We start from the raw sequence: 25260 nt of genomic DNA on the forward strand, positions 1-25260 counted from the left end.
ATTTCTGTTTTTAGAGGTAGTGAGGCAAAGCCACAAGTGTCTTGTCTGAATTAATATAGTCCCCTCTAGATCCCATTGCTTCCTTCATTGCCTGAAACATATTTAGGAAATGGCTAAGTCACTACACCTCCCAAGAGCCTGACTGAACTCTCTGCTGGAGGCTGACTATACCAGATACATGGTCTGCATTCAATAACTGTTTGAAGAACTAGCAAATAAATAAATGTTTTCTCTATCAAGAAGCTCCCAAATAGTAAAGATGGATGATACATTTAAGAGTATATGGGCCAACAGTATAAGTCTCAAAATTACTAAATCATGATCCCATGTCCTGAAAAAAACGATTTCTCCTTTGCAATATGAAGTGATCCAACTTAGCTTTTTGATTCTATGTCCACTCATAGTTACTTTTTTGACTTTATCATTTCTCTATATTGTCATCACCAAAGGTGTTCTCTATTTACTATTTTCAATTCCCGATATCACTTTCAAAGTTTCCTCCAGACTAATTCAAGCAAAGAAGTAAGTGGTAAGAAACTGATGTCTACCTCTCTCAGCTACAAATACTACAGGAATCTCCTGGAATTATGTCACATTATCTAGCAACGGAAGGTCTAATAGTGGGATTTCGATGTTATAGGAAATCTATAAGTCTTCCAACTTAAACCATGGAGTTGGTGGCTATCTATGACATTTAGGGAAGAACCACTGTGCACACATACTGGACTAATACAGTATCTAAACTTTCATCAAATTAGGCCAAATTGAAAAAGTAAGAAAGGAAAAATGCATGAGCTGGGGGAAATAAACTTTATGAAAACTACTACATTTTCATGATATGATTGAAATTTAATAAAATGCATCAAAAAAGAGTGGATTTTCATCACGATCTTGGCAATTCAAAGGATGAGAAATAGAAAACAGTGGAGGTAAGACAATTTCTCGGATGTAGCAAAGATGAAAAGATATTAAAGATTCCATAATACCATGTCTTAAATAATAGCTTACATATTGAAACTGAGTTTTGGTCTATGATGAAATCAATCAGAAAGGTGAGATCAGAAGCCAGTGTCTCAGCTCTAGTTTACAACTAGTAATATTTTAACATTTTCGTTTTTATTTTGCATTCACAATCTGGCTTCTGTTCATGCTAAATTGAATAGTAATCTTGCTTACTAACTTTATACTTTCAAACAACTAGAGGGACCTGAGAACACAGCAATAATAAGAGTAATAATAACAATAAAAAGAAAAAGCTGAAACAGTTTACAGATAACTTACTGGGGGTCAAATGCTATGTAAACTCTTCCAAATACATTATCTCTTTGAATTTTCATAAACCTATAAGCATTATTAATATTCTTGCTTTAATGCATGAGCACAACCCAGGATCAGAAAAGGAATTTCTTAAAGTCACACAACTAATAAGCAGAACCATGATTTTGAATTAGATTATTTAATTCTAAATATAATGCATTTTTTCATTCCATGGAATAAGCCTATAAGAAAGGTTTGGAAAATAATGCAGTACATGGCAAAAGTATTAGCTTATAAGATTAATGAAATAAATTAGTCATAACATTGATAACAATACCAGTTAATTAATCCAAATGTTCTGTGTAATTAGCTAATGAAGATTGAGGGCCTATGCTGAATTTCCCACACCTTATGTTGCTATCAAACTCAGTTCCATTTTGTTCTTTCAAGTTGACAATAAATAGATCCGCTCAACTTCAAACAGTAATTGTTTTTGGAGGAGTCTTTCTTTGTAGATAATTTTAATTGATATGCTTTCTATTAAAATGCCAATTAGACTTGATTTTCATCCTTTATTATTTAAAATAGGTACTGAATAATTTTGTTGCAGATATAAAACCCACAAACCTTTAATGAGGTAAATTGCTTACGGAGTTGCTGTTCAATTAGTTCAGTCTCTAGCTGTCATTCCTAATTAGATAACTAAATTTCCTACTTTTAGAAAATATCACATTTAGTAAAAACTTAACACTGACAGCAATTAGTTTAATATCCCATGGCTACATTTATGAATTCACTTACAAAAAGTTGGCTTTGTAGGCATTTGTTTCACTCACTCATATTTTAATTTTAACACATGCTGCATTGTTATTTTTCCTTATCTTTCTCTGTCAACTTTTGTTTATTCAAAATAATCTTTTGACATATGATTGTTTTAAAAATTAAATAAAATTGGCTGTTAGTTATTAGGTTTGTTATTTTGGTTTTTATCATGTAATCAAAAATCTTTTCAAGATCTCTTTTTTTTTTTTCCAAGAAAACCCAAGATTTTCACACCATCATTAGTGAGTACATGTTTCTTTCTACCTACTCTGATTTCTGTTGAACATGATCTACTTTTTATTGTAAGCTGGATTCAAATCTGAACTTACAAATTCCTGATAGGCATTCACTTTTTTCTCTAGTTTAATTTGACTTTTTGTGTAATGAAGCTGTAGCCCACATTCTTGGCCTAAATGTAGAAGAGCTGCATTAGGTTAAAAGCAACTCATATTAGGAAATATGAGCTCTCTCATCGTTTTTGATCTGTGATTTTTATTCCCCGCATAGGGAATAAAGAAATCACTTTCCAATTTTAAGTGATTTTATTTTTTTATGAAAAGATAAAAGATTAAGGAGAATATCTTGACTCTTTCTAAAGGCATAATTAAGAATTCTAAGGACAGTCTCTTTAAAAAAATAATAATTTTATTATTCATTCTCCTTTTCAAAAAAGAGTAAGATATCATGTAATACATATATGAAATTTAAGGGATGAAATTATTACTGAAAAAGTAAGTCTCTGGATAATACTGTTTGTGGCAAAAAACATGGATTTGGGGGAGATAATTACAAATTGAATGGAATCTTAACTTTCATAATCATTGTTAAAGGATATTATAATAATCTATAGAAGATCAAGGGTAAAGTTTAAATGAACTTGAACAATTGTATTTATTTGTAATTTCCCAAAGGCACATAAATTGTGCAATTTCATAATATATGATGTACATATTAAGGAATATTCAAAGGCCACTAGAAAAATAAAATATTAGGGTGATCGCTTCAGCAGATTCTGCATCTAAGACTTCTCTGGGCATGTGGCCAGACTACATTTCCCAGACTCCCTGACATCCAAGAAGAGCCAAATGACTAGTCTTTCTGAATGGGTTTAGGCAGCAGTGATTTGTATCACTTCCTGCCTGATGGTTAAAATCATTTCTCCTTCTTCTTACTCTCCTCCTGAGGCAAAAGATTCAGAGAAGAGCCATGACAGTTCAGAAGATGGCAGAGACACCAGGCGGCAAGAGGTGAGTTTCTGCGTGACTTCCTGACGTGAAAAATGAACCCCCTGCCACTTCCATTGCCCCACTCCCTCTGACTTCCCTGACTGTAATGAGTGTGAGAAATCCACCTTTATTTATAAATGTGAGATTTGAGTTATTTATTGTAGCAGTTAGCCCATACAATATGATAGTTACAATAGCAAATAGATAGGAAGAGCGTTGCAAAGACCCACCAGTAAAAAACAGACCATACAGGTGAAATGAAGCAACTACATAGAAAAGTAAAAAACAAAATGAAACAAAAGTCTAAACACCACAATGTGGAACTATAAACCAAGTAAACAGGGTATGCTATCTCTTGAAAGACGTTTGCGGATATTGTCTTGGAGGTGATGTCAAAAGCTAAAATCAATTATGCTAAAATTCATTGTAAAAGTTACACATTTAAGGATCTCACATAAAAGAAAACATGTAAATTCCACTGGCCTTCCTTTTCTTACTTTTTCTAACAATTATATACAAATGCTATAGAGTATCAAATACATGGGTATACTTAAGTTTAAATTATTGTAAAAACACCTTTTATTGCTACTTACCTGCCTACTGCCATCTCATTCCTTCATCAGTTTCCCAGATAAAATTGTAATAAATAAATTGTGGTTAATAATTTGCAACATTATGAAAAAAATAGTTACGGGAATTGAAAGAAGAGGAAAAAATTTAAGCCATATTTTTATGTTCATATAAATAAAGACGGCCACACTTTAACCATGCCACTCTGATATTAGGACTGACCAGTGCAGTAGTAACATCACCTCTTGTTTCTTCTTCTGTTCTTCAGGATCTTCAGCTTTATGTTTCAACAAGTCCCTCTGGATGTGTTGGCTTTATTTTAGATAATACTGTTAGAAGGGATATTCATTTTATTAATTTTTTTCTGTATGATTCTCTGTAAAAATTATCAGTGCATTTCTAATTATTTGGCATGTTTTCTTCTGTTTGTCTTGATTCTCATTTCCTCTCAGGTTCCGAGTATGCAGATAATTTAAATGTTTGGGATGCAGTGGGAGAGTCAGACACAATCATGGGGAGTCCTCATTTCTAAAACTTATTTCATCAAACCAACGGTTTTAACTTGCCTATGACAACTTTGTACCTCCCTTCCTTCTTACAGAGTGCCCAAAAACATATTGAAAGTCCAGACTTTCTTTCTTCCATCTTTCTTTATGCATTTCAAGGATATTTGCTTTACCTAAGGTTTCTCTTAGACTTACACTCTAGACCTAAGCTCTAGATTCTTAACCCTCAGAATTCTGAATATGAAAAACCTAAGACTCATTAAGGAACAAAAACGTATATGGCTATGAGTTGAAATGTGTTCATATCTGCCAGAGGACTCCATATCTGGAGTGGTAATCATGATTGACTAAGTAAACATTTATTCTAAATTAAGACATGCTATGTTAATATATTTATGATTTCTTATTGTTTCATGTTTTTTATTACAAAAATAATTTGTCAAAAATTTGTCATAATTTAAGATAAATTACATGTTCCTTAAAGTTTTTTTTTCAAAAAATATGAACAATAAATATGAACAATTAATAAAATGTTAATGAGCCTATTCATTTGACATATTCTTTATGTTAGGAATCTTCCACTAAATAAATATACCTTTAAAATCAGAGCAGGAGGGGCACCTGGGTGATTTAGTGGTTGAGTGACTGCCTTTGCTCAGGTCTTAATCCTGGGGTCCTGGGATGGAGTCTCCCTGCAGGGGAGTCTCACATCATCTCCCTGCCATTCTCTCTGTGTCTCTCATGAATAAATAAAATCCTTTAAAAAATAAAATAAAATACAATCGGAGCAGGAAATTTTACCTAACATTATGTTTGTACCCAGCAGTCAAAGCTATCAGAATAAAATATGGTACATTGTTCTATTGGCCAATTATGAACAAAGATAAAATTGAAATAATTGGATATATCATAAGTGTGAAATAGCAAGCCATGTCAAAAAACAAAACAAAACCAGATTATTCTTTCTGGCCATTATTTTGTTTTGTGATCTGGAAAATTATTCTACTTACCCAAAACTTAAAAAAAATGTAATTACTTAATTTTTCCATCTTTGATTCTCTGTCACTTATCTACCTACAGACACAAATGTTTATCCCATGTTGGTATGGAGGTATAATTAAGAATGGATAAGATCTACAACATGTGTTGAAATGCATAGCTTACAAATTAAATAGTAATTTTATTTAAGGATTTTATTTTATTTTTTTAAAGATTTTATTTATTTCTTCATGAGAGACAGAGAGAAAGAGCGAGAGAGAGGCAGAGACACAGTCAGAGAGAGAGAAGCAGGCTCCATGCAGGGAACCCGATGTGAGACTCGATCCCAGGTGTCCAGTCTCAGGCCTTGGGCTGAAGGCGGCGCTAAACCGCTGAGCCACCCGGGTTGCCCTTATTTAAGGACTTTAAATATGAGTCCTTCAAATTCAGATTGCATAGTATCCTTATCTAATCTGCTTAAGGGGAAAAATATGGTAAGGTTTTCTTTCAGGGTTAAGATTTAAAGTTTCTAGAGGAAGAGATTTTATATACTCCTTTATTCCTCATTCTCTAGCATCATAGTAATTAAAGTTAACATATAACTAAAATTAGATCAAAATAAGAGGAAAGAGAAAGAAAATATAATACAAATCCAGATAATGTAATGAAACACCAGATGAAGCAAAAATGTTTTTCCTCCTGAATTATTTTAGCTGCTTAATTCCCACTTTTCATTTGTCCTTAAAGTAAATATTGTAATATTCCTAATATAATGGATTTATGTCATTTATTTTTCTGAATCCAATTCCATACTGAAGGAAATTTTCAAAATTACTTGACATGCATTGTTTGCAATGAAGATTCAGAAAGGCAAAACCAGAATTTAACTCTGATTTTTCTGATAAAGCAATGTCTTTGGCAATCTTTGCATATTGCCTTTATTCCAGAGAACTTCATTCTTAACAATCAATCCTTTTGTGAAATTTGTTCCCTTCTGCAGTCACATAAGGATGACCACCCTCTATACCACTCTGAAACATCTTTAGATTCAGAAGGATAGATTATGCCCAGGAAATACATTCATCATGTCCATACCAATCATTAGTTACAAAGAAAGGACTAACATCTCTAACTCAGAAAATAGTTATCATAAAAATAATACATCTACATATGTAGTTAATTACAGCTTTTCCCAAAAAATATTAAGTAAATCAAGTCAGGATGATTAGTACACATACAAGGAGGAAAAAAATTAGTTATACCATCAAATTGCCTTTTTTTATGGATAATAAAAAATTCAATTATGGTTGTAAGAAAGATGAAAAAATATAAATGTGAGTGAGGAAGGAAAAGGAATTTGACTATTATTTATTTTTTAAAAGAGTTTATTTATTTATGCATGAGAGACACACAGAGAAAGAGAGAGAGAGAGAGAGAGAGAGAGAGAGAGAGAGAGACAGGCAGAGGGAGAAGCAGGCTCCATGTAAGGAGCCTGATGTGGGACTCCCTGGGCTGAAGGCAGCGCTAAGCCGCTGAGCCACCCGGGCTGCCCTGGATTTTGACTATTTAAAGTAAAAAAGTCTTTGCTTTACAAGAAGTTTGAGATTTTTTTAAAAATGAAAAAAATAACTCACAGTTCTTAAAATTTCACACACTTTATTTATAGTAACATTTACTTAATTTTTTTTGTGTGAAACTACCACAATTTGGCATCATGATGACTGCTTGTCAGAGTCTATTCCAAGACCAGCCACTTACACCTGGTTCACATAAGAGAAAAAAGATTATCTTGGGTGTTTTTTCCCTCTGGTGTTGTGTTTCCTTTTCTTAAAGATGGGTCTCCTCCTCAGTAAATAGATTGATTTTATTGAAAAAATGAGTATTTGGTGGACCTTAGATTTTAATGCAAGCATTAAAAGTCAAAATGTACATTACAAACAACTAAAACCATCTGATGATAATTTTAAGATCAAGCTTCTTTAAGAGAGAACTAAACAAAAACGTGGAGCTTTTTTATGTTTAATAATCATCACAATAATAATTTCCTCACATTTCTGGGTGACTTTTTCCAAGAACTTATGAAATCTATGTGCAAAAGGCAACAACACAAGTTAGATTATGATTTACATAAAAACACCTATATAATGTACATAAAAATACCTGAAGTATTTTTTAAAAAGTTAATGCTAGTGAAAACTGCTGATGGTTGGTTAATACATAAAATTAAAATAGTCAAGTCCTAATGCACTGGTATCAGATTTTCTTTATATTCTCTACTAGACAAATATGATTAACTATCAAATTTCCAATTTCCAAAGACTAACATAGGATTAAAGGGCTGCAAATCAGTTGACTCATGCAATTTAAAGTTTCACCATTTTAAAAAAAAATCTTCACTTTTCATTTATTTTTAAAATTAGTCATTCTCACATTTTTCTGAAACCACTATATAATGTTTTCACATTTCAGAAGAATAATTTTTTTATTAATCATAATTATTTCACTAGGAACTAACATGGCTCTAAATATTCTTGACATAATTTGGCAATGTTTGCAAAAAAAGGCTTTCAAGTGAGTCATGAATATTTGTGATAACTTACTATCTTCTTTGCAATATATTTTTAAAAAGAACAGTATACATTTGAAAATGTTAAAGCACTCGTGCGTGTTTAACATGTGTAAACAACTTTTCATATATGTGTGTAATATATGTGATCTATGTTAAATATCTTGCCATTTCAGTTACATGTGAAAAGTACATCGTTTCTTTGAAAAGAAAGTATTTATGAAAACAAAGTACAAAACAAAATATACTAATATGTTAAGAATCACTAGATGGGGGCCATGTGATTGGAAAATAATTGTTTTCATCTTTGCTTCTTTGTATTTCAGTGTCAATATTTCTTGTATCTTGAGAACAGATCTTAGAGAAACTGAACACAGCACATGAGGATGCTGAACGAAGTATTTAAAAGGCAGTGGGGAATTTGACAATGTATGGATGAGAAGCAGGTGACTTTTCCGGGGCAGTCAGGTCTCTTTCATCCATAAACTGCAGGATGCAAGTTGCATCTGAGTCTCAAGAGAAGATAGAATCAGGGAACAGTAAGCAGCAGTTGAAGATAAACTATGAGGTTTTACATGAATGACATGAGGTAACAGAGTTTGGTCTAATGGGCTATGAATAATATGCCATGGTGGAAATGTTTAATAACATTATACTTTCACATTGGGAGACTCTAACTTGAGGATTCTGTTGTAGTGGAGATGATGATTGTTTTGTCCTGTTTTATGGATATTTTTTATTTGTTTCCCCCTGTGTGTGGTAAAAAGCCTGGATGGGAATCTATCACCCTTGAACCTATACATATTCTTAATGGGGTCAAATGTGGTGGGGAAAGAATGGCAAGGTAACATACAATTTTTGACTTCTTAAATTATTTAAACAAGTACTTGATAGAGCAATTGCACAAAATTGTGACTATGAGTTACAGATCAGATTTCTTTATTTCAACAAAAATTTTGTACAGATTTACTATAAAATGAAAATTAGAAGGTAAAAATAATAGTAATGACTCACATTCCTAGAAATTGTTATTGTGTTTTCCGTAACAAAATCTAACTTAAAAAGTTAATGGTATCAATAAGGTATTTATAAAATGAATTTTTTTGTGCTCTGATGAATACCCTGTTTTCTTCCACCTTTTGTTTTAGAGGAATAGTTCAGAAATTTAGTGCAAAATAATGCTTTAAAATGTGCATATATTATGTATATTTAAAATGTTGTCAGCTATGTGTAAACTACTGCAACATAAAGTGACCATGACAAGACTTAAGGTAAATTGTTGGTATAGAGTAAGGGTTATTGTGAGTTCCGCAAATATGTACCGTGTGTCTGGGCTCAACTTTTGATCTACTTTTTCTATACAAGTTGTATTTAACATCTTTGATCTCCAAGTTAGTGATCTAATCCGCTGTATAACTTAGCTTTTATTGATCTGTTCTCATGCTAAGCAAATCAAGTCTCACTTTTATGGGGTAGATTGAAAAAGATAGTAAAACTGCCTCTGAGACAGCAGTTTAAATCTGTGCAATAACAGTGAAAGCAAGAGATAAGACTTTTATTACACTGCCAAACTTCACGTGAACTCAAAGTGTCATTAAATAGGTATGTGTCATTTGCCACAGATATTTATTTTACTAGAGAGCATGGTTACCACCCATTTGGAAGCAATGTGGTGTATTTTCTACTGTCATAGACTATATTGCTTGTCCAGGTACCTACATTTATAGTGACATTCAGTGCATAACATAGCATCCTTTCTAAATGAATTATTTATTCTGATTGAGCACTGTATGCTTCTCCTGGTTTTTCTTTCCTTTTAATGTAGTATCAAGAGCAACAGAGAGAGGTTTATGTTGGGTTGCCTTCGTAATGTTTGATTTTTTAAAACAGGTTCAAGAGAACAAATAGCCAATAATATAAATTGACCACCTTTGGTTGTCCCTGTAAATCGCTGCTGTTCCAAGTGATAGCTTATCAAAACCTGGAAAAAGGTGATGCAAAAGTTGAAGCTCGACTAACTAATATTGACAGATTGTCACTTGCACTCTAAAGGACACTCTGTTAGAGCTGGAACTAAGAAATTCAGAATATGAAAGCAGAAATAGTGGTTTAAAGGTATGGATTGTAATAGTTGAAACAAAGAGTTCTTTGAATAACACTTTATGTCCCTATTTATGAGTGTACTCCAAAAAGTTATAATATAGTATTAACAAATTATAATACACCACCATAAAGCAGTACCTGTTCTTACATGGTGTATAGCAGACACAGAAAATTTCAGAAAAGAACATAACTTTTACCACAATTCCAAAATTCTGAGAAAGTCACCATTAGAAATTTAATGTTTCAACTTCTGTGAGCTTCATTTAGTTTTAAACTTCAAATTATTAAATTGGTAAAACATTAGATATTTGTTTCAATTTTTCAGTTTAATATTTACTTCTTTAAACATATACTTATGGCTTTATAATATCCTATCATACAGACACTTATAATTTGCTTTATCATTGACTTTAATGTTGCCCATTATGTTTTTTTTTCCAAGAGAAATACTGCTATAAACATTATTGTGCCAAATCTAACTTTCCTTCAGTTTTTTACCTTAGCTCAGATCTCTGAAATAAAATTACCAGACTGAGGAATATAAACCATTTTTTAAGATTTTATTTATTGGGGCAGCCTGGGTGACTCAGCGGTTAAGCATCTGCCTTCAGCCCAGCGCAGGATCCTGGAGTCCCTGGATTGAGTCCCACATCAGGCTCCCTGCGTAGAGCCTGTTTCTCCCTCTGCCTGTGTCTCTGCCTCTCTCTCTCTCTCTCTGTCTCTCATGAATAAATACATAAAATCTTTAAAAAAAAAAGATTTTATGAAATCTAGTGGGTAGGTGAAATATAGTGATTCCTTTTATTACCTTCCCTTGATGACTAATGAAGATTATACTATTTTGCACTTTTTATTGTTGTTACTAGTTGCATTTCTTTCTCTTGTATAAAATGGATGTGTTAATAATTTACTGATCTGGGCTCTTAGTAATTTTTTTACGGATTTTTAAAAATTTATTAGAAGAGTGTGTCAGGGGAGGGGCAGATGGAGAGAGAATCTTCAAACAGATATCCTGCTGAACGCGGATCCCAGGACCCTGAGATCATGACCTGAGCCAAAACCAAGAGTCATATGCTTAACTAACTGAGCTACCCAGGGGCCCAGGTTCTTAGTGATTTTTATTTTTATTTTTATTTTTTTTGTGATTTTTATTTTTTACATCTTTTTAGTTATGTATTTTATTTGATTATTTATATAATTTAGCTACAACTTGGATTGTAACAGGTATTTTTTATATCTTTATTTTTATTTTGATAATTCATATAGAGTTGTTCAGTTTTGAATTACCCAATATATTTACCATTCTTTTAAATAGACTATATCATATCTGCCAAAAACGGTTTGGTAAATACGCACTTCTGTTTTCTACTTGTGTTTTATAGCTTGGAATTATAATTATTTTAAAATATTTTTACTTTTGCTAAAAATCAAAGTTCTAAAACTTTTGATGACAAAATTAAAAAATTATCAAAGTTCTTCGATATGAAAATAATAAGTTTATTTATTATCTTTGTTACAAGTTTGATGGCAATAAGTGCTAAGAACTCTAATTCAGGAAAACAATGGTTTTACTTAAAAACTATGTTATATCCAACTCAATGTAGTTTAAAATTAAAAAATAATAATTTATAGTTCACACAGCTAAAAAGTGTAAAGGGATGAACTTCGATCCATAGCTGGAACCAATATTTAAATGAAGTTAGTCTCTAGCTTTTGTGGGACCTCTGGGCTCTGACAATCTCTTGCTGTATTCCCAAGCCACATAGTCACCCTAGACTGATGACTGTCTCTGAGAGGAAGTAGTACTCCTACTGGGAAACCTGAGTAGAAGTGCCTATCCCTGTGCTTCAGAAGGCAGATCACCGGATTCTAGCCTGTTAGGGATGGGGGGATATCAATAAGGAAGGGATATAGAATCCACAAAATGAAGAATGTCTGGGTTTCACCCAATTGCATTTCTCCAAGAGTCTTTGAGTTAAATATTTCCTTTGCCTCAAATGGGTTACAAAAACCATTGATAAGTTCCACCACACTGACATGTCACAGGAAATAGAATTCAAATTCATGACTCAAGATTGAGCAGAAGTAAACTTCAAAATTTTGTAGTGTTTCTACTTATATGACATTTCTGTTTGCCAATAAATTGATAATGTTTTACTATATCAGAAATACTTTATTCTGCATAGAAAGTTCAAGAGAAGAAGCTTTTCCAAAATAATTTGTAGTTTATTAGTAATGTCTATGATGTTAATTATAAGGTCTTGAAATGTGTCTCTCCTGTATAGTCAAAAATATCCTCCAAGTAAGCCAATCTAAATAATTTCTCCCTGTTGAAGAATGACTTATTTGTTCTGAAAAAAGTCTCACATTTAATTAAAGTAATTTTATGCTTATTTTTGTGAAGAAATAATCTGCTGTTGATATAAAATAATTGTAAAAATTGAAATTCTTATTTGGTTAACCTAGCATATATACAACCAAAGAAAATGAATGATGAGCTGGCCAAACAGAGGAATAGCCATTGCTGATTAGAATTGGAATTGCAATCAATTACTCCATAACCTTTCTACTTTGAAATGTGAAAGAATGTTGGAAATGCTAGAAGTAGATGGTGCCATTTGGCAGAGGTATTTCTTTGGTATTATTGCTGATTATTAAAATATCCATAATTCTCCCCACTTCCAGAAAGAAACAAAATCTATTTTTGCATTCCCTGAATCAGGATTAGCTATGAGACTTGTTTTGGCCAAAGAGATTAGCTAAGCAATCAGAGGTTTGAAAAGCATTTGTCCATTAGGACCTTTGCTTTTGCTCTTCAAATCCTGTTACAGCTATGTGCATGAGTCCTGGCTAGCCTGCTGGATCATGAGAGATCTGTGGCTCAGTTACCCCATCACCCCAGCCAGCAGCTGGACTGCTTCCAGATATGTATAAGTAAGGTCATCTTGGACTATCCAAGTACTAACTGAGCTGTCACTAGGCAATAGACACATGAAAAAGCCCAGCTGAGATGAGCTTAGTTCAGCCCAGATCAGTACAACCACCTAGTTGTCTTATACATCCACAAGCAACAAATGTTAGAAAATTCAAGTCACAAAATTATGGATGATTTTTTCTATACTGTTAGATAACTGATAGAACTCACCTTGTTTTAAGTAGCAAACCAGAGAAATTGTTTCAAGGGAACCTGGAATGGTTTTTCAATAATGAAATACTGCTTTTGCTAAATTACTGAATAAGCCACCTTGCAACAAAACTCTAGGACAAGAGCCTTATAATGGAATAAATCCCATTTCAGTCTCTATTAGTAAAGTCTTCTCTTCCACATAAATAATCCACATTTTCTCATGGACACAGCAAATCATTTTTTCTTCTGAATTTCCAAATGTTATTTGCCTTATAAGCATCACCGAGATTTTGGTTCATTTGTGTGTAGTAATGCAATTTAAGGACAATCTTATTTTCTCTTTGACATTTTCCAACTTAAGTTTGGTGACTCACTCATATGTGAAATATAAGAAATAGTGCAGAGGACCATAGGGAAGGATGAGAAACAATGGGAAAAAAATAAGAGAGGTGACAAACCATGAGAGACTCTTAATTCTGGGAAACAAACTGAGGGTTGCTGGAGCAGAGGTGGGTAAGGAGATGGGGTAACTGGGTGATAGAGGGAGGGCATGTGATGTGATGAGCATAGGGTGTTATACACAACTAATGAATTAAAAAACTATACCTGAAACTATGCTGTATGTTAGCTAATTGAATTTCGAAATAAATAAATAAATAAATAAATAAATAAATAAATAAATTCAATTAAAACTTAAAAAATTAAATAAATAAATACTAGAGGTTGATAATTATTGGTAAGGTATGCTTTCTTTGAATCTTACAGTAAAAAAAGTTTTCTAAATATCAAAACAAAGACAGTGGTTGCATGTTTCCTGGCTATATACAATGAGTCTAATGCCATCTTATATTTCTCTGAAAGGAAACAGCAAAACTTTATTTTTATAATGTGACATGAATTGTTTTTAAAAGGTAATTTTTTAAGCAAACAGGTAATGTATTAAGAAAAAAAGAATTCTGTCTTTGGTTTTTATTTTTAACAGCCAGTTTGTAGATGTCATGACATTCAGTCATGGGTCACAGCTAATAAACCTATACTCAAGACTTACTATTAAATAAAATAATGAAAGTAAATAAATTTGAAATACTTTCCATCAAAAAAATAGGAATAATTGGATTTAATATTAATGGTCCTTTAGAAATCTTATAAGATGATAACATAGTATCTCACATATATATATATATATATTTTTTTTTTGGATTACCATATTTCCAGGTAGCAAACCATCCTTAAAAATCTAGAATTGGGGCAGCCCTAGTGGCTCAGCAGTTTAACACCACCTTCAGCCTGGGCCGTGATTCTGGAGACCCAGGATCGAGTCCCACATCAGACTCTCTGCATGGAGCCTGCTTCTCCCTCTGCCTATGTCTCTGCCTCTCTCTCTGTGTCTCTCATGAATAAATAAATAAAATCTTAAAAAAAAAATCTAGAATTGGTTTTCTGAATCTTGGCAAATAATTTTTTAAACATTCAGATACCATTAGAAGTATTTTAACTATTATTTTTCTATATCATAATTTAGAGAACACACACATATATATACATATATACATTAGCATATGTACATACATATATAGATATAGACTAGATATGTGTATAGCTATCTTAGAGCTTTTGTATGCTCAAGGCAATATATGCTCAGTTAAATGAATCAGTTAGTTTTATTTTTATTTATTTTTTTTTCAGAGTTAGTTTTATTTCCTACTGGCTGGAAAAATTTTAAGCATTGCAATTACCTGTTTTTTTAACTTCACAAGTGACCCCATTTAGGAATAATTGCAGATGCATTTTTCCAGCTTTTCTACTTCTATGGCAACAATGGAATACATTTATTTTTATACAATTATTGAAGTTTTAAAATTTATCAGCATGTAACTTTCAAAATTGTGGAGAATTTTCTAATATTGATCAATGTATTATAAATATTACATTTTCTCTCATATCTAATTTATTTTAAAATTTAAGTTAATTACAAGTTTCTCTATCTCTATAAATTTGTGTAAATTTGTATCTGCAGATCTTTTTATCTGTTACATGCCTATCATACTACATATTTATTGGTTTAGGTTTATATTCATTTATTATACTAAGTTCTCTTCTCCCTATATCTGCTCCACTTTTTTTTATATATGTCTTTTTTCTTTATAATTCCCTTGTTCTTTTTCTAACAGCTTAAGTTCAGTATTTTAGTTTATTATTTTCTCTTTTCCCACCAGTGAAAACATAGTTACCTGTGACTCTATCACTTCTGAAAGGACAGAGCACTAGAAAGAATTAACCTATCTGCTCTCTTACAGTTTTCCTCTTTTTGTCAGAAATATTATAAGCCTTGGGCATCTGGGGTGGCTCAGTGCTTTAGCGCCGCGGTCAGCCCAGGGTGTGATCCTGGAGACCCGGCATCGAGTCTCACGTTGGGCTCCCTGCATGGAGCCTGCTTCTTCCTCTGCCTGTGTCTCTGCCTCTCCCTCTCTGTGTCTCTCGTGAATAAATAAATAAAATCTTTTTTTAAAAAGAAATATTATAAGCCTTTAATTTTAAATTGCAATATTTAATTTAGATTTTCAAACTCCTAAAAATCTTTTCCTGACTTGATTATACTCTTCAGTACTTGAGTCCTTCCTTTATTTTAGGATATATTCTACATTGTTTCCTATTCTAAACGATACAAACACAAGAGCTAGAAACAATAGGAACACTCTCATGCAGTATCATCCTGGCTTTTACACTGGGTAATTTAATAAGGACAGTCTTATAAGGCAGATAGTAGAACCTTGAAGAATGGGAAAAAGGGTAGGTAAATTTTGGAAGGGTGAGGAAAACAATATATGTAACTATTTGTTACACACATTACATGCCCATGAAATATACAGAGGAAAGAGGCATCTGTACCTAATAAGAAAAAAAAAAAAAAGAAAGAAAAACAATATGTGTACTCATGAATAAGTTCACTCATTTTACAATTCTGCATATTTTGCAAGTCAATAAACCTCTGTACTAGGTAATTTTGTACGGGAGTTGTAATATGACCATGACCTTCCGAAATCCAACTGACTCTCCTACTGAAGTCTGAGGCTATAAAAAGATAGATGAAATATTAATATATATATTTATTATACATTTATTTTATGCATATACACACTCACTTATTTTCATATCAAAAGCACACATTAAAGTGGTCAACAAAGTTTTACAACTTTCAAGAATCAGACTACTGAAAGTGACTTATCTGGCTATCCAGAGTGTAAAGGAAAACCTTCCCAACTGTTGAATGTACAAATTATTCTTCATTTCTGCCTGCTGTCATTGGATCATCAATAAAATTGTATGGGAACACGAGGTTTAGTTACTTTTATTAATCAATCATAAAGCATTTCCAGTGCTTCTGAAACTTGACAAAGCTCTTATAAGGTAGAAAGGTAATTAGCCTTCATGCTTTTTAAAGCATATTATATTGTGTATCTTTTTAAAAAGGTTTATTTATGAAAGAGAGAGAGAGCTGAACAGGAGGAGGGGCTGAGGGAGGGGGAGACAAGCAGATTCCTTGCTGAGAGGGGAGCCAGACACTGGGTTTGATCCCAGGACCCAGAGACCATGACCTAAGTCTAAATCAAGAGTCAGATGCTCAACCAACTGAGCCACCCAGATGCCCCTATATTGTGTATCTTAAACTCCTATAAGCAGTCTGTCCCTGTAATTAGTAATGTAACAATGTATAGTTGTGGCAAAATAGCACAAGTTAAAAGTGAAAATGTTGTACTTCGATAGTGAAATGGCGTTTCATTTCAAATTCATAAAGGCTAATGAAAGTGGCGGGTTTTAGTTTATAATAATGCTGTCACTAGATCAATATGGTAATTTTAATTTTAAGGACACTTTAAGGACTTTAATGAATTAATGCAAATCAATTCGAGAAGTATAGGAGTCTTATCTCTATTTCAAAGGAGGTGATAAATACAATTATTTTGGAACCAGATTTAACTGTGGGCTTTTCTCAAAATTCAGTACATTCATTTATTTCCCTATAAAACTAGTTAAGGACTTTTTTTCACCATCACTAGAAAAGAGTTATGCCAAGAATTATGGGATAAAGAGGGATTAATAATCTGCACATGAAGCATTGATAAGCCAGAGAGATGATTGTCCATCCATCTGTCCACTTGTCATAAGAAGATTAAAATTTGAGTTTAAAATTAGCAGCCTATAGGGGTGCCTGGGTGGTTCAGGAGGTTGAGCAACCAGCTCTTGATTTGGGCTCAGGTCATGATCTCAGGGTCTTGGAATGGAGCCCCATTTTAGGCCTCAGGCTCAGCATGGAGTCTGCTTGTCCTTCTCCTTCTGCTCGTCCCTCTTCTCTCCCCTCTTCTCGTGCTCTCTCTCTCTCAAATAAATAAATAAAATCTTAAAACATAAAATAAATTAGCAGACTACAGGTTGAAACAGTAAATATCAAGGCATTTTTGAGCAAATATTAAGGCAATCTCTCCAGCATTTGCCTGATTTGTGGGTAAATTGCCAATAATTCCTGATGAATGATTTCATTCTGATAATAGCATATTTTTATATTCAACTATCAAAGGTCCTATTCACAGAGTTGTGTATGTTTCCTCCCCTTCCTTAAATGTAAATTTGATGAGATCTAACACCAGATGTTTAGTCACCTGCTGTGTTCTCAGTATCTTGCCCACTGCCTGGCACTTAGTAGGTATTCAGTAAATAGTGAATGCATGTGCAAATGCATGAAGACATTTCTCAACTTTCATGAGCATACCTTATTTGTTTTAATTTTTGTTTCTGAAAGGGCTTTTTTGAAAAGAGTATCAATAATACAAAAATTAAAGTGCCATTCTGAGAATTACTTTGTTGAAAACTGGAATAAGAAGGTCGAATAAGGAAATCCACACTTCTTTTAATAATGTTTACCAGCTTAATATTAAGTGCTAAGCATGTTTTGATGACTTTATTTATTAAGACAATTAGAAAGTATCTCAATTCCTTTAATAGCTGCTGCTTTAGTCTAGACAAATTAAATAGTATTCTTGTATTAATATTTAGAAAGGAGAAAATTTATCCCTTAATTGCATTCCAGTAATTTCCAGATCACATGCATTATGTGTATGTGTGTGTATAAATGAAACTGCTGAGTGACTTTAATAAAAATTATTTCCAATTGCATAAGTAAATATTACACCATTTTCCAGAAATGACACTGACTTAGCTGTGTATCCTCCTGAAAGCAACATGATCTACTTAAACATTAAAGAGAAAAAAACCAATCGAGAAAAAAATGGGCTTGATTGCTATGTGGAAGAAAAATCATCACATTTAATATGCAGGTATATTTATTTCATCAGTACAAATGTTCCATTTACAGGAAGGATTTATATATTTTTCAAAGTTTTGCTCAGCCTAATTCCTATAAATCAGAGGGAAATTAACATTAGGACATGATAAAGCAGCCAAAACAAAATTGAAATTACTAAAGCCTATCCTTCGTGTTTCACCACCATAGTTCCATTTTATGAATCTTATCTTGACCAGGGAAATGAGAAGCTTTGAAAGGATTTTTTAGATTTAGTTTTACCCCTAAAATATTTTTTAAAAGAGATTACTTGAAGCTCAGAGTTCAAGTGACATGTCAAAGTCATACAGTTAATTAGGATCTTCTGATTTTGTTCAACATTTTGAGTTTATTAAATTATATCATGAAATACACTCTAAAGTCCAAATATTATTTTAAAATAAATAAAAATAAGGCTAAATGCATAATAAAGCATATAAAATGGATTTAGTGATGAATGGAAAAGCTAAATCAATAAATAATTGGAAATATTTTTTCTTCCAACATGCCAAATCTGAAATAAAATGATCTCTACTACAATTAGTTGATATGTTTTCAGTAGTCTCATTTAAAAGAATTGTTCATTTTATGTTAGGGAAGAGAGGAAGACTTGGATCTAGAATAGGTCCAATAGAGATCTGGGAAAAGTCCATTTGCCAAAAAATCCTCCTTTAAATACTCTAACCATATTGATAACCTCCTTGATTTAATTATGTAACCTCCCTTGGGGAGGGACAGTGTGGAAAGGGAATTAGAAATGTGGAAGGAAAGGATCACTCAGGCAAAGAGTTACACTTCCAGTGGGAGCAGAACCAAATGGTATATCCCAACTGATACTTCAGAGTGACATGCAAAGTCAAGTTTCAGGATTTTGGAGAGATTGTTTATAGCCATATTTATTTCAGAAACTACATGAACAGGTAACTGAGATGGTTTGGCTTGGGCTCCAGAGGAAAGCACTCTAAGTCCACCAAGCTGGAGCAATATGGTGGAAGTCTTCTCAGAGAAGTAATATATTTTTCATGAAGCAATCTCACAAGGTTTGATTAAATATTCTGATTAATTTGTAACCGAGAGCCAATTACTTCTGCTGCTTTGAATTTCTGATTTTACTGAATTAGGGTTTGTGTTATCTAGTATACACCTTTTAAGGGTGTTACCTAGAGAAATCTATCATGATTTTCTATCACTGGCACCCGGAAATTAGCCTCTTAAGATAGTAGAATATTTAATTTAAAAATCCACCATGTAATGTAGCTTTACAAGTGCTCCCAAATAGTGTAGATATGAATCCAGACTTTATTTAAGATTAAAGCCGTCCTGGGACACTCAGCAGTTAGGCGTATGCCTTTGGCTCAGGGCATGATCCCGGAGTGCTGGGAGTAGAGGAGGCCTGGTGAGGGTGCAAGGATTAGTGCGGCTTAGCAGCGGAAGTGGGCGCTCGATGTGTCGTGATGGATCAGTATGTATGTTTTTTAGGGTCTTTTTTTTGTGGTTTATATAGATGATTTTGTTTATGGTGGATTGCGTGCGTGGGTGTGGTTGTGGACGAGGTGGTGTGGTTGGTGGATGCTTGGGGTCGTTGTTGAGTTGTGTAAAGAGTATTGTGGGGGGGGGGGTAGGGGGTGTTTTTCAGAGTTGTGATTATTTCATCGTATGGATAGCTCACCTCTTCGTGGGGTGTATTTGGTCTGGATTGAACATTGTTCGGGGATTGCTGGAGGTGCTTTTTAGAGCGGATTCTAATGGGCTACTTGCTCTTTATATGGGATAGTGGTAGCTGGGGGTTTCATCGGTTGTGGCTGTTTATGGTTTATTGTTGTTGCAGTTGGTTGCGCATTTGTCGGACATCGTGACTGGAGATCAGGGACAAACCATATGATTTGGGGGTTGGGTAACTTCACTACTACGTGGATACTTTTTATTTAGGGGATCTCCTGGCGGGCGTGGGGGTCACAGGGCGGCTGGCTGCTTGAGGCGGGGTCTCGGGGTGTTTGTCAGGGGGGCAATGCGGGGCGGAAGGAAGGAAGGAAGGAAGGAAGGAAGGAAGGAAGGAAGGAAGGAAGGAAGGAAGGGAAGGAAGGAAGGAAGGAGGAAGGAAGGAAGGAGGAACGGACCTGCATGAAGTAACGCTGGAGGTAGTGCGATCAAGATTTCATCGCTTTCTTTCTTCTTTCTTTCATTCTTCTTCTTTCTTTCTTCTTTCTGTGATAAAAAAAAATGGGGTTAGGTAGATTCCAGGGGGGTAAAGCTATAATAGGGATCGACAGGGTCAGGACGGGGGAATGGAATTTAGGAGTCAGGGTCATTTATAACTGTCAAGTTGAATCTTGATGTCTTAATGTATGATGGGGGCCGTTGGGGGGAAAGGATTAAGAGGCTTGGCAAAGTGTGTTGATGAATTTTCTTACTGGATTTTTGGGGTTTATTATCAAACCTGATGCTTTTTTTGAGATTAGTGCTGATAGGGATATTTTTACAAAACAATTGATGGGAGCGTGAGAGAGTTTGGAGGCTGATAATGGGTCGAATGCGGCGTGTGTATTTTGTGCGGGTTCCATGGTCTTGGGGGTGAGTACTTTTTTTGTTTAGGGTTGTTGGGCCGGTTGGTGGGGGTGGAGGGGTGACGGCGTGGCGGTTAGAGGTGGGTTGTAGTTGGCAGATAAAGGGGGCGCGGATTTGAGATGGAGAGGGGGAGGGGAAGGGAGAGAGGGAAGGAATGACTGCAGGGAGCGAGAGCCAGAACGCAACCATCCTGAAAAGTCTGTCAGCACGCCACGTGCGGAGCTGCTGGAATTCTTTCTTCCTTGCTGGGAGATCTATTTTTCTGCACTCTGAAACTGGTAAATAGTTCCTGAAGTACTAGTTAAAATATGCTTGATCCTACTCAGACAGCCCTGAAGACTTAAATGAATGGTGTTTGGTGATCTCAGCTCAGTCCCCAGTAAATGTCCACATCACAAAACCACATCACTTAATTTTAGGTGATTGATTATATCTGCTTAGCTTAAACTCAGGCCTGAGTCAGCCAGAGGACTTTATTACTCTCCATTCCGTGAGGGTGGTCCAGCCAGGTCAAAGTCGAGGTCAATAATAGGGCAAGAAGGTACTGGCTTTGCCAGTAAGCAGACCTACTCTCAGCCAGAACAAAGAACTTCACTCCTCAGAGATGCTGTTTATGCAAACAGACATAGTCTCCACTAATACTAAAAGGCTACACTGAGCTCAAGTAGCATATTAACCAAATAAAAATCTTTTCATCATCCAGAGTATGTTTATAATTTAATCTAGGAAACAAAATATAAAAATGAATAATTTATTTGATACCTTAAAAGCAGTAGGATTACATGAATCAATTCACTAACTAAAATACGTATTTAAATATGAAAATTGAAGATACAATTTTAAAAGTAACTTCTAATAGAAAAACATTTAATTATAAATAGTTCACTCAAATTTAAATTTGTACACTAACTTGTATACCGTGAAACATTATAAATAGTTTGTTCCTAAAAGGAATTTTGTTATTATATTTAAAATGCAAAACCAAAATATCTATGCATTTTTATTTAAAAGTCACATTTTAAAGTAGAACTAAATATTACTCATGTTAGGGGATTTCAGACTGTACAGCTGCAGCAAAATAAGATAACTCATTAGCACTAAATGTATACAATTATCTTATATGATTGTAATGGGAAATTATGACAAGAGAAATATTGATTTTAATGGTAACATTAAAAACCAGACACTAAAATATTTCATACAAAAAATTTATCCAAAAAAGTTAATTTAGCCCTTAAGTACTATTAATTTGCAACTTTCACATGAATTAGCCCACTAAATTATGAAGAGAAAGTGCTTTAGTATATTTTTGAACTAGAAGCCATATTTTATATAAAGCAAATTAAATTGAATCAGATTAAAATGAGAATAATAATAAGTCAATAGAGAAATATATATTATAAAGCTTTAGTGGGTAATGAAATAGACCTTTGTATAAACACCACCAATGTTTCTTATTGAATGTGAACTTGGAGAAGTGATTTATTCTCTGAACAAACATTCCTCATAAGGTGGTAAATTGGGACAGAGAGTTTATGGGGAATAATTACCTCCGTACAATTTTGTTGTAAAGAATCAAATTATTTAATATAGATAAAATATATGAAATATATTTGATAAATATTTGTGGGGTTTTTTCCATGCAGAGAACTCATAGAGATGGCTTTAAAGAAAAATAGCTATATAAAGACTGTAAATCAAAACTCAATGACTGTTTTCTAAGTTTTATAATCCCATTTGTTCTGCAGTGGTCTATTTTGTAGGTAACCTCTACATAAAGATAATCTTAAATTCATGTTATTTGTAAATTAGAAAATTAGTTGTAATAAATAGGGCAGCAAGGAATAGAAATTCCCTCTTGTTGTCATGATATGAGGTAATGTGGCCATGTCCACATGGACAGAATGGCTCTCCCTTTAGTTTGTCTTGACGTCTTACCAATTAATGCAGGGGCACCTGGGTGGCTCAATCCGTTAAGGGCACACACTTGTACACACTCTCTCTCTAATAAATAAAATTCTTAAAAAAAATCAGTGCAGACTTACTGTAAATGCAGTTCAGCAGTAGCAGTCCAAACATACCATGTGGCAACCAAAATAGATCAACCATGTCCTGATTCTTTTACAAGACCTACAAGGATGCACATTTTTAAAAAACGTATATTTGTTTAAAATGTTACTTCCTATAAGAGACTTTCCAGACTACATTTGATATATAACTTTATTAGATAAACAAAAAACTTCTTTTACTTTTTGTCTAGTTTTGCATTTTTAAAAACTGAAATAATGCACAAGATAAATTACAGAGGTACAGAAAATAAGAAATGAGAGTCCTATAACCAATGATCCCATTTTCCTGGGATGAATATTATATTTATTTACTATTTATCCTTTCAGAGATTTAGATACACATAAAAATATATATCCTTACACATTAATTTTAAAGAATTATTTATTTATTCATGAGAGACACAGAGAGAAAGAGAGAGGCAGAGACACAGGCAGAAGGAGAAACAGGCTCCCTGCAGGGAGCCCAACATGGGACTCAATCCTGGGACTCCAGGATCACACCCTGGGCTGAAGGTGGCGCTAAACCACTAAGCCACCCAGGGATTCCCTCCTTACACATTTTAAACAAAATTAGTAGCTTATATGTATGGATAGGTATGTATATTCATATAGAGGTATGCAGGTATATATAACAGAACTTTACCATGTTCTGGTTAGTTTAGGCTAAGATCAAGTTTCTGCCTTGTAAATTTTGGTTAAGTTACTCAACCTGTGCCTCAGTTTACACAATATTAAAGTGGAATGATAATGATAACTATCCTAGGATAGTTGGAAACTTTCTAACATACTATATGTGCTCAATAGTGTTAGATATTATTACTATTTCATATCAGTATATATAATTTCTATCATTTTTAGGCTGATCTTCCCATGTTTATTTACCAATTTCCTATTGACAGACTTTTATATTGCCTTTAATTTTTTGTTGTTATAAATAATGTCTACTAAACGTACTACAGGATAATTTTTTGTGTACTGTAGTGATGGTGTCTGTAAAATGATTTCCTAGAATTGCTAGATTAAGCAATTAACAATTTTCATAGATATTCTCAAATCACCCTTTCAAAAGATACTGCAGAATACCATGAACTATTTAAAATATTTATTTTATCACACTATTTACAACACTAGCTACTATCAATGATTTTAATCTTCACAAGTTTGATTACATTGAATGAAATAACTACTTCAATATCTATTTTATTATTAATTATATCAGATATCTATTCTATTCATTTGCCTTAATTTTCCGGTAATCCATTCAAATTCTTTGCACTCACCTCCCAAGATTTTCATCTTTGTATTTTTTTAACTTTCTAAAAAATATGGAATGCTTAATGAATTTGACAAATTTGTATGTCATCCTTACACCGGGGCCATACTAAACATCTGTATATTGTACCAATTTTAGTATATGTGCTGCTGAAGGAAGCACTTCATCTTTGTATTCTTATTCATCTGTTAAAGCTCTTTACATGTTAACAGTATTAACCATTCTTTGTATCAGAAAATATGAGCAATCTTGGCAATAATCACAATCAATTGCTTTCTCTTAACAATTTTTAGTCAATACAGATAAATCAGAGGCCCTTAATTTTAAAATGGTCCATATATACATATTTGCACATAATTAAAATCATGGTTGCTCATCCAAAATTGTTTTTCTAGAAATAATTCACCATTTACTTGGTCTCTTTTATAAAATCCAAACTGTTATGATCACTTTTGTAAAGATAAAAATTCTCCTGTACATCATGGAAGATCTAAGGATCCCCAATATTCTATGTTGCTGGCATTCTTATTTACATAAATTTCTTTATTTGGTTCCATAAAAGGGATATTATTTTATATTTTAAGCACTTGATTTCTGTCTGCTTTAAAAGAAAATTTTCATACTGTAGTCAGAGTAATCTTTTATCTTGTATTTTTAAAATTTTTAATTTACATTCAATTTAATGAACATATAGTGTAGTTTGAGCTTCAGAGGTAGAATTTAGTGATTCATCAACTGCATATAACACCCAGCACTCATTCCATCAAGTGTCCTCCTTAATGCCCATCACCCAGTTACCCCCATTCCCCCCTTCTCCCTTGTAGCAACCCTCAGTTTGTTTCCTATAGTTGACAGAGTGA

At 33.4% G+C, this 25260-nt stretch overlaps 1 pseudogene; it reads right to left on the bottom strand.

The window, feature by feature from the left end:
* Window positions 1-24446: 24446 nt before the first annotated feature.
* Window positions 24447-24562, bottom strand: LOC129510003 (U6 spliceosomal RNA; annotated as a pseudogene).
* Between the last annotated feature and the right edge of the window lie 698 nt (window positions 24563-25260).

The sequence above is a fragment of the Nyctereutes procyonoides genome, unplaced genomic scaffold, assembly GCF_905146905.1.
Source record: "Nyctereutes procyonoides isolate TBG_1078 unplaced genomic scaffold, NYPRO_anot_genome, whole genome shotgun sequence".
In the NCBI taxonomy this organism is placed as follows: Eukaryota; Metazoa; Chordata; class Mammalia; order Carnivora; family Canidae; genus Nyctereutes; species Nyctereutes procyonoides.